The sequence below is a fragment of the Thamnophis elegans genome, chromosome Z (genome assembly GCF_009769535.1).
Source record: "Thamnophis elegans isolate rThaEle1 chromosome Z, rThaEle1.pri, whole genome shotgun sequence".
NCBI classification, from domain to species: domain Eukaryota; kingdom Metazoa; phylum Chordata; class Lepidosauria; order Squamata; family Colubridae; genus Thamnophis; species Thamnophis elegans.
The window spans coordinates 119,366,354-119,376,324 of NC_045558.1; positions in this window are offsets into that span (position 1 = coordinate 119,366,354).

The following is a 9,971-nucleotide window of genomic DNA, read 5'->3' on the forward strand; positions in this document are numbered from 1 at the left end:
CGTTTTAATTTTCCTGTGGAATTAATTTCTTGGTCTAGTCTACATAATAGGGCTAACAGTGTTAAAAAAACAACAACAACCCCAAAACCCTGTGGATTTTATTCAGTTATGTCCTTTTCTGCCTGTCATGACTTTCCTTGGAAAACAGGAAATCTCTTCTCCTGCAATTACTTACTCACTTCCATCTTTAAGGGTTTTTTCCCCCCACAGGGAAATGAAAGAAATCACAAGGATGCCCTTCCTCTCTGTAGATCTAGCAGTTGGTGACTAGAATGCCAATGCTGAACCACTGCAGATAGAGTGACGTCACAGACAGAGAAACACTCCTTCCTTTTACCCATTCAGCCTGAACATCCGGATGAAAGGAGCCATATAAACCCAGGCGATAATAGAGACATTATTGAAAGAGAGGAAGGAGGAGGATCATTAACATGTGGGACATGTCCCAGTCGGAATGCAGAAAAAGATACATGCTAACATACATAAATATACTATCTGCATTTACATAACAGAAAGTCAGCCTCCTGCATTCGGGATCAGTTCTGACTAATGTTGCATCTAACTACAAGAATTGCTCTGGTGAACTGCCTTTGCTTTAACCATGACATGATGCAAATACACACAAACACACGTATGATGCAGAGTGTTTATCAGTAATAATATAGTGCACCCATATAGTCCTAACCATTCTTAACTGAATTTAAGAAATAGTTTAATGGAATTTTTTCCCCCTGTCAGCTCATTGATGTAGGCAGGATCAGAAAATACAGATAGTTCTCAACTTACAACTGGTTGCTTAGCAACCTCGGTGGGGAGGGGGAGAGACTTAGAGTCACGTGACTATGTGAACTGCTTGGCAACTGGACTGCATTTATAGCCACTTGCAGTGCTTCCCAATTTTGGGAATCCCAAGCAAACCATTGATTCAGTTTCCGACTGCCATGTTCAGTTAACAAATGCTACAAAAAAAAGGTTGTACAATTGGAGTAGGTCACCTGCTTTATGACTGTCATGACAGTGATGAGAGGGCTCCATTAAGGACCACCTGTAATGTGGGAATAGATTGGAATGTATTTTAACATATTAAGATATTGTAACCAAATCTTGAAAGTCTGTTATATCCCCACCTTTTACTTAACACAATCAAGGAGTTGTTTTGAGTTCCTTTCTGTTTCCAAGGCTCAAATAGCTTTTCTTTACCAGCTCACCATTGTCTTCCCCCTTCTCCAAGCCAAAATTCAGCAAATTCTATCACATTTTCCCTGAAACTCAGTATAAAACTACAACCACATTATATCTTTTTCCAAATATGCCAAACATTTTCCAAGTTCTTGCTTCTGGGTACAGTAGTGCAATCCCTATAGTTATATTTAGTCCATGAAATTTAAAAGCTGCTGGTAGCAAAACATACTTTTCCATGTAACAAAACACTGCGTCTAGCAGAAATAGGCAATAAATCTGTGTCTGGTACTTGCAATAAACAGCTTGAGGGAGGAGGATGGAATCCACTGTACCTGTGGTAATGATGTAGGGTGGACAGGAACATAACAGGCTTCAGGCATGGCTAGCTACAGCACGGAAACCGCTTTGGTCGCATTGACCGATGATCTCTGGAGAGCCAGGGATGGAGGCCATGCCTCCATCCTGGTACTCCTTGACCTCTCAGCGGCTTTCGATACCATCGACCATCGACCATGGTATCCTTCTGCGACGACTGCGGGAGGTGGGGGTGGGAGGCACCGTTTTACGGTGGTTCTCCTCTTACCTCTCGGACAGGTCGCAGTCGGTGTTAGTCGGAGGGCAAAGATCGACCCCTAGGCCCCTTACATATGGGGTGCTGCAGGGTTCGGTCCTGTCCCCCCTACTTTTTAATATCTACATGAAACCGCTGGGCGAGATCATTCGGCAGCACGGGATAAAATACCACCAGTATGCGGACGATACTCAGTTGTATCTGTCCGCCCCGTGCCAACTCAATGAAGCGATGGACGTGATGAGCCAGGGCCTTGAGGCTGTCAGAGACTGGATGGGGGTTAATAAGCTTGTGCTCAACCCGGATAAGACCGAGTGGCTGCTGTGCTTCCCTTCCACTAATTGGCCAAGTGTTCCATCCCTCAGGCTGGGGGGTCAAATACTACGCCCCTCAGACAGGGTCCGCAACTTGGGAGTCCTCCTGGACCCACAGTTGACTTTTGAACACCATTTGTCAGCTGTGACCAGGGGGGCATTTGCCCAGGTTCGCCTGGTGCACCAGTTGCGTCCCTACCTGAACCGGGAGGTTCTCACAACAGTCACTCGTGCCCTTGTGACCTCTAGGCTGGAGTACTGCAACGTGCTCTACATGGGACTGCCCTTGAAGAGTATTCGGCGACTTCAGCTAGTCCAGAATGCGGCCGCGCGAGCGATTGTGGGTGCACCTTGTTTCAGCCACGTAACACCTATCCTCCGCGAGCTGCACTGGCTGCCTGTTGATCTCCGGGTACGCTTCAAGGTGCTAGTTGTCACCTACAAAGCCCTTCATGGTATTGGATCTGGGTACTTGAGAGACCGCCTACTGCCAATTACCTCCACTCGACCAATTAGATCCCACAGATTAGGCCTCCTCCGAGTTCCATCAGCCAGTCAATGTCGACTGGCAACCACGCGGAGGAGAGCCTTCTCTGTGGCAGCTCCGACCCTATGGAACGAACTCCCCGTGGAGATTCGTACCCTCACCACCCTCCAGACCTTCCGCATAGCCCTTAAAACCTGGCTGTCCCGACTGGGGCTAAAGACCTCACCGTACCCGAATAGTATGAATGTTGTGTTTTTTAATGAAGTACTGTCCTATATGTAACTTGGTTTGTCCCCCCCTCCTTCTGAACTGTGAGCCGCCCTGAGTCCCCCCAGGGAAAAGGGCGGCATACAAATATTAATAAATACCAAAATAAAAATACCAAAAAGGGAAGGACCAAACTGAGGCTATCAAGCTCATCCCTACTCAGTGCAAAAATCCTAAGTAAAGTATCCCAGAGTTTGTTATCTATTTGAACATCAAGTAAAGAGGAACCCATGCCATCTGGTTATGGGTAGTCTTTGTTTAATGACAATTTGCTTACCTTTCCCCCAATGGTGAAATTCAATATTTTTTGCTACCAGTTCTATGGGTGTTGTTTGGTGGGCGTGGCAGGAGGATACTGCAAAATCTCCATTCACACCCCACTCCAGGGGAAGGATATTGCAAAATCCCCATTCCCTCCCCACTCTGGGGCCAGTCAGAGGTGGTATTTGCCAGTTCTCCAAACTACTCAAAATTTCCACTACTGGTTCTCCAGAACCTGCTGAATTTCACCCTGCTTGCCCCACTCCCAGGTACTTACAACTTGATTTCAAAGTTCTGATAGCCACATCCATTTCCATGGTCACATGATCACATTGTTGGTGCTTGGCAACCCACTAACCTTTATGGCCATTTGCAGAATCCTGCAGTCATATGACCATGATTTTTGTCATTTTTTACCTGTTTTCCAGTGTTTCCTTCCAGTTTCCAGCACAAAAAATACCCAATGATTCGCTTAGCAACCATGGCAACCATGCAGTTAACAACTGCAGTGTTAACTTTATGATCACTAGGAAAAAAAATCATAAAATTAGAATTGGTCACATGGTTACCCACTAAATGACAGCAATCCTGACTGCAATTCCAGCTCAATTACAGTTATAAGTCAAGGACTAACTATAATTGATCATATTTCATAGAAGGAGGTCAATGCTTTTTTTAAAAGAGAATGGGACCTTCAGGGACCTCAGAAACTTTTTAAAACCTATTCTGGAGGTTACAATATGGTTCTCCCATACTCCCTGCCTCAAAATGGCATGACATTGGGTCAACAATTTCCAGCTATTGTGGTTACAAGGCAGAGGCTAGCTTTGGTGGCCACATATAGTTGTTCATTTTTTCACCCAGTGATGCAATATATAATTGTACTCCCAAGTACCTGTCCAAACAAAAATCTGCATATTGGTTGGAGATTTGTAACATTATATCATGAAAGGATAAGCAGCCTGGTTGGGTGAGGAGGCCCAATAATACAACTCTACAGAACTCTACAATAGAAGTGGTATTCAGCCGGTTCTGACCGGTAGCAGAAATTTTGAGTAGTTCGGAGAAACAGCAAATACATACTGACTTTACTTTATTGTCATTGTACACATATACACAGTATACACATACAACAAAATTAACATAACACCCAGAGACCAGGCCCAACACACATAACAATCTTCAAACACACACACACACACACCAAAAAAAATCCCTGCCCCTAAACCACCCAAGCATCCACACAACACACCAAGTAGTGCTGTCCAAAGCAGACTGATGGTGGCCCTTTAGTTCATTGCTGAGTGCAATTATAGCTCTGGGATAAAAGCCATTCGGAAAGATGTGTGGTTCTAGTTTTAATTGTTCTGTATCTTCTGCCAGAAGGCAACAGTCTAAAAAGATTGTAAGCAGGATGGGAAGAGTCTCTGAGAATGTTATGCAACTTCCTCAAACAGCGAGATGCGAAGTTGTCATCCAGGGCTGGTAGCTGGAGCCGGGTGATATTCTGAGCAGTTTTAATGATTCTCTGTAGAGCTTTTTTGTCTGCTGCAGAGCTGCTCCCATACCACGCAAGAATGCCGTTATGTCAGGACACTGTCAGTAGTGCTGCGATAGTAGGACAGAAGTAGATGCTGAGATAGATTTATCTTCCTTAGCATTCTCAGGAAGTACCTCTTCCTGAGAAATGCACAGAAGGACAGAAGTGCCTTCTTCACGAGCATGTTAGCATTCATGGTCCATGAGAGGTCCTGCGAGATATAAATGCCCAGAAATTTAAAACTACCACCTCTGACTGACTCCGCCCCCATCTGTTTGCTGCCTCCCGAGTCCCAGCTAATTGGCTGGGTCTTCTTCTGTTGCACTGCACAGGAGAATGGAGCTGGAAAGCAGGTTAGTGGGGTGGGGAGGGAATGGGGATTTTACAGTATCCTTCTCCAAGGATTGGGGAGGGAATAGGGATTTTGCAATATCCTTCTCCCAGGACTGGGGAGGGAATGGGGATTTTGCAGTATCCTTCTGCTGCCATGCCAAGCCACACCCACCAAGCTGCACAATGCCCACCAAGCCACGCCCACCAAACTGGTAGTAAAAAAAAATTGAATCCCACAACTCTCATTTCTCTTCTCAACTTTACTCTTATAGTTATGGCTATAAGTGGAATGATTCAGAGGATGTTCAGCATCAAATGCTGAAAATGCTGTAAAGAAATGGCAGTTATGGGCATACGGTAGTGAATCTCAGCTCTTCACATGCTGGCTCAACATCTCTCAGCACCACATGGGGGCCAACTTAACCTAGGATCAAGAGTCCTTCTGAGCTCATTTTGTCTGTTGTGTTTGCTGTTTTGTCTTCTTCAATGTCCTGACCCTTCCAAGCTAAGATAAAAACCCACAATACATAAATATATGTTTGAGGGGAACGATGCTTGAAAAGAGCTATGTTCTCTTCCCCTGGCTATTCTTGTATGGTTACATATCTTGTACAAATGCCAGAAATTCAGTCTTTCCAGAGTGCAGGAAAATCCTCACCTGTTTGTTCTCTGTTATACAGATGTTCTGAAAGCTGGTCTTTCCAGAGTTGGAAAAACCCCAAAGGAATTAATTCTTCCCAAATAAGGGGGGGGGAGGGGATGGAATACTGCTTTTTATCCTGCAGTGCTCTCTAGTGTTCATAAGCCCTAATTACATCTGTTCCAGGTAAGAAAGAATTCCATTTCTGACTAATGTGAACTATATATATTTTGTTCAAGAGTTTAAGAAAAAAAAATAAAAGGTCCTGGATTTCAACCTCCAAAATCACTAGAAATTATAAAATCAAACAGTTTTTTCTGCTTTGGATTTCCTTTTTTCAATTGTTTTCCAGAGGCATACCAAGCATTTATTATGCCATACAGCAGTCTTATTCACAGAATAAAGATGGCAATCTAGCATTCCACCAGTAAGAATATCCTGTTTTGTTCTTGGCATAACTAACTAGACATGATGCCCACCCAAATTGTAATCTGTGTGTGTGTGTGTGTGTGTGTGTGTGTGTGTGTGTGTGTGTGTGTGTGTGTGTGTGTGTTCGTTCCAGCATAATTCTGGAACGCCTTGAGCAATTTCAACCAAACTTGGTACACAGATGACTTACTCTCTGGAATAATGTGGTGGTATGATAGATACCCTAAAACCCCTCAGAGTGCGGGTTTTGTTAAGATACAGCCTATTGTGCCTTAAAATGGATTCTACTATACAGCGCAGTGGAGCTGCCATGATAATGACTTCACAGTACTCCACCAGGGGGCTCCCTCTGGTAAGGGGTAAAATTCAGCATTAGAAATTACATTTGGTCCGGACATTTCTCCCCTTTAAATAAATGACGGGTTATCGGCTAGTTTCTATTATTAGGTAAAAGTGTTGTTCAGTGAGCCATGCCCAATTTTATGACCCTTGGGCCACAGTTGTTAAGTGACTCATGTGGTCATTAAGCAAATATGATTTTCTTCATTGACTTTGCTTTTAACAATGCTGCAATCATTGTGAATACATGCCAGTTGCCCAGAGCCAAACACCCAAACTTTGACCATGTGATCAAAGGGGAGCTGCAACACTCATAAGTGTGAGGATCAGTTGTCATTTTTTTTCCAATCCCCTTGTAACTATGAATCATTGTTAAATGTGATAGAAGAGAATATGTATCTCAGGGTTGAACTGTGGGGTCCTAGGAGCTCTTTGAGCTTGATGGGCTCAGAGAACCGATGGCAAACAAGCATCCCACAGTTGATAAATGAATGATTATTAAATCTAGGACAGTGATGGCGAACCTTTTTGCCATCACGTGCCAAAAGCATGGGGAGCGGGGTTATGTGCATGCCCACACCCATAATTCTATGCGCTCATCCCCCGCACATGGGCATGCGATTCCCCCCCCATGCTCCCCTGCTTTTGGCACATGATGGCATGGTGGACCCATTTTTTGCTCTCCCCAGAAGGCTCTCTACAGCGAAAACAGCTTTCCCCACCCCTCTGGAGGCCAGAAATGGCCCATTTGCTGACTTCCAGTCACACCAGAAGGCCCGTTTTTCACTCTCCCCAGGGTCCAGAGCCTTTCTAGGACCCTGGGGAGGGTGAAAATGGCCTTCCCCATCCCCCAGAGGCTCTCCTTGGCCAGAAACGGCACATTTCTCGACTTACGATCAGACCTGAAGGCCCGTTTTTCACTCTCCCCAGGCTCCAGAGCCTTTCTAGGACCCTGGGGAGGGTGAAAATGGCCTTCCCCATCCCCCAGAGGCTCTCCTTGGCCAGAAACGGCACATTTCTCGACTTACGATCAGACCTGAAGGCCCGTTTTTCACTCTCCCCAGGCTCCAGAGCCTTTCTAGGAGCCTGTGGAGGGCGAAAACAGCACTCCCCACACCCTGGAGGCCCTCTGGAAGCCAGAAATGGCCTGTTTCTGGTCAGACAGGGAAGACCAGTTTTTTGCTCTCCCCAGGCTCCAAAGCCATTCTATGAGCCATTCTATGAGCCCAGGGAGGCCTCCGGAGGCCTGTTTCCTGACTTCTGGTGGGCCCAGAAGGGCCGAAAATCAGCTGCCTGGCACGCATATGTGCACCGAAGCTGAGCTCGCATGTCCACAGTTATGGCTCCACGTGCCAACTGTGGCATGTGTGTCAAAGGTTCGCCATCACAGGTCTAGGACTATCCGTATATATTACTAGTAGCTGGATACCCCTGCTTCACAATTAAACTATGTGATCGGGCTATGCAGGAGAAATTTGGTTCATAATCCACTGACCATCAGTAGTGGTCAGTGATTGAAACATATAAGGCAATATCGCTTCCGCCGCCTTGAGTCCGGAAGCAGTTCCATAGGTGGAAGCAGTGGAGAAATTCAATTTTTTTTACTCCCAGTTCTGATTGGCGTGGGTTGGTGAGCATAGCAGGAGAAGGATATTGCAAAATCTCCATTCCCACCCCACTCTGGGGCCAGCCAGAGGTAGTATTTGCTGGTTTTCCAAACTATTCAAAATTTTCGCTACCGGTTCTCCAGAACCTGTCAAAACCTGCTGAATTTCCCTGTGTGGAAGGCGTAGACTCAGACTGATCCTGAGTGAAGGAGTGGAACGTCTGCCAGTTTGAACTGAGGTAACAGAATGTGAGGCAACTGGCAGTTGGAACAGAGTTCTTTTCAGATGGGAAGGGAGAATGGAACTCCTTAGCATCAGTGTGTGTTAATTACAGTATAATACTAATGAGCTGATGGTAATTTCGAAAAATCCTTTTTTAGCGAGCACTTAGAAGCCAAGAGGAACATATGTGCCAAATTTCAAGTTTGTAGGCTTTACCTTTCTGGAGATTTTGTGATGAGTGGTACTTGCCTTTTATATATAAAAATTTTGTATTGTATACTGACTCAAAACAAGGTACCCTAGGAAAGGAAGAAAATGGAGCCTGGGATGATATTAAAACCCGTTTATATTGGGCTATATTCAGTCAGACGTATGGCTGGCTGCCCTTCTCCCTTGAAAATGCTTTAAAATACATTAAGAGCCTTGCTTTGAACCCAGTAATGGCTGTGGCAGCTCTCCTCATTTGTTGTTAAGATACTGATGGGGAGAGCAGAATAACAGAATGACAAGAGTTGGAAAGGACTTTGGAGGACTTCTAGTCAAGCCCCCTGCTCAAGCAGGAAACCCCATACCATTTTAGACAAAGGAATGGAATAAATTCTTTATTGGCCAAGTGTGTTTGGACACAGAAAGAATTTGTCTTTGGTGCCTATGTTCTCAGTTGTCATATGGTTCTCCAATCTCTTCCTAAAGAGGGTTCTTCTTAAAGCAGGGTGAGAGTATCTTGGGATTCAATCTCTAGCCCATTAACAATTTGTTAATGAAGGCAGAGGTCTTTTTTTCAAAACCTTTTCTTCATACCCAAACTGTCAGAAGCATTTCTAAGACTTCCAAGGGATAATTTTCGAGATATAATTTTCTTCCCCCTCAGCAGCCATGAAAATCCAGTGCAGGTTGTCCTTTAGTTTCAACCATTGATTTGGGCTGTGGGTGGCTTCTATTTTAAAAGAAACCTAAGGGAAAAAATACAGGTAGCCCTTAACTTACCACCATTTGTTTGGTGACTGTTTAAAATTACAACGGCAGTAAGGTGACACCTGGAATACTACATCCAGTTTGGGTCACCACATTATAAAAAAAAAGTAGAAGCTTTGGAAAGAACCTGAAGGAGAGGAACAAAAATGGTTAGGGGCCTGGAGAGTAAAACATATGCAGAATAGTTGCAGGAACTGGGCATAGCTAGTCTAGTGAAGAGAAGGATCAAGGGCGACATGATAACAGTGGTCCAGTATCTAATGGGCTCTTACAGAGAGGAGGGGAGCCAACCTATTTTCCAAAGCACCTGAAAGAAACAATGGATGGAAACTGAGCAAGGAGAGATTCAACCTAGAAATAAGGAGAAATTTTCTGACAGTGAGAACAATCAACCAATGGAACTGTTTGCCTTCAGAAGTAATGGGTGCTCCATCTCTGGAGGCTTTCAAGAGGATAGCCGCTTGTCACAAATGGTGTAGGGTCTTCTGCTTGAATAGGAGGTTGGATTAGATAACTTCCAAAGTCCCTTCCCACTTTTATTGTATACTTACGACTTTTTCACACAACCGTTGAGGCATCCCCGTGATCACATGATCAGAAATTGGATGCTTGGCAACTGGTTCATATTTATGATTGCAGTGTCCAGGGGTCATGTGATCCATTTTTGTGACCTTCTGATAAGCAGTTAATGGGAAAGCCAGGTTCACTCATGCCAATGGGAAAAAAACACCCCCCACCAGCACTGCAGAGCTATAACGTTTCAGCTGGAAAACTAAACTCACTGTAAATTTGGAGGCATGACTG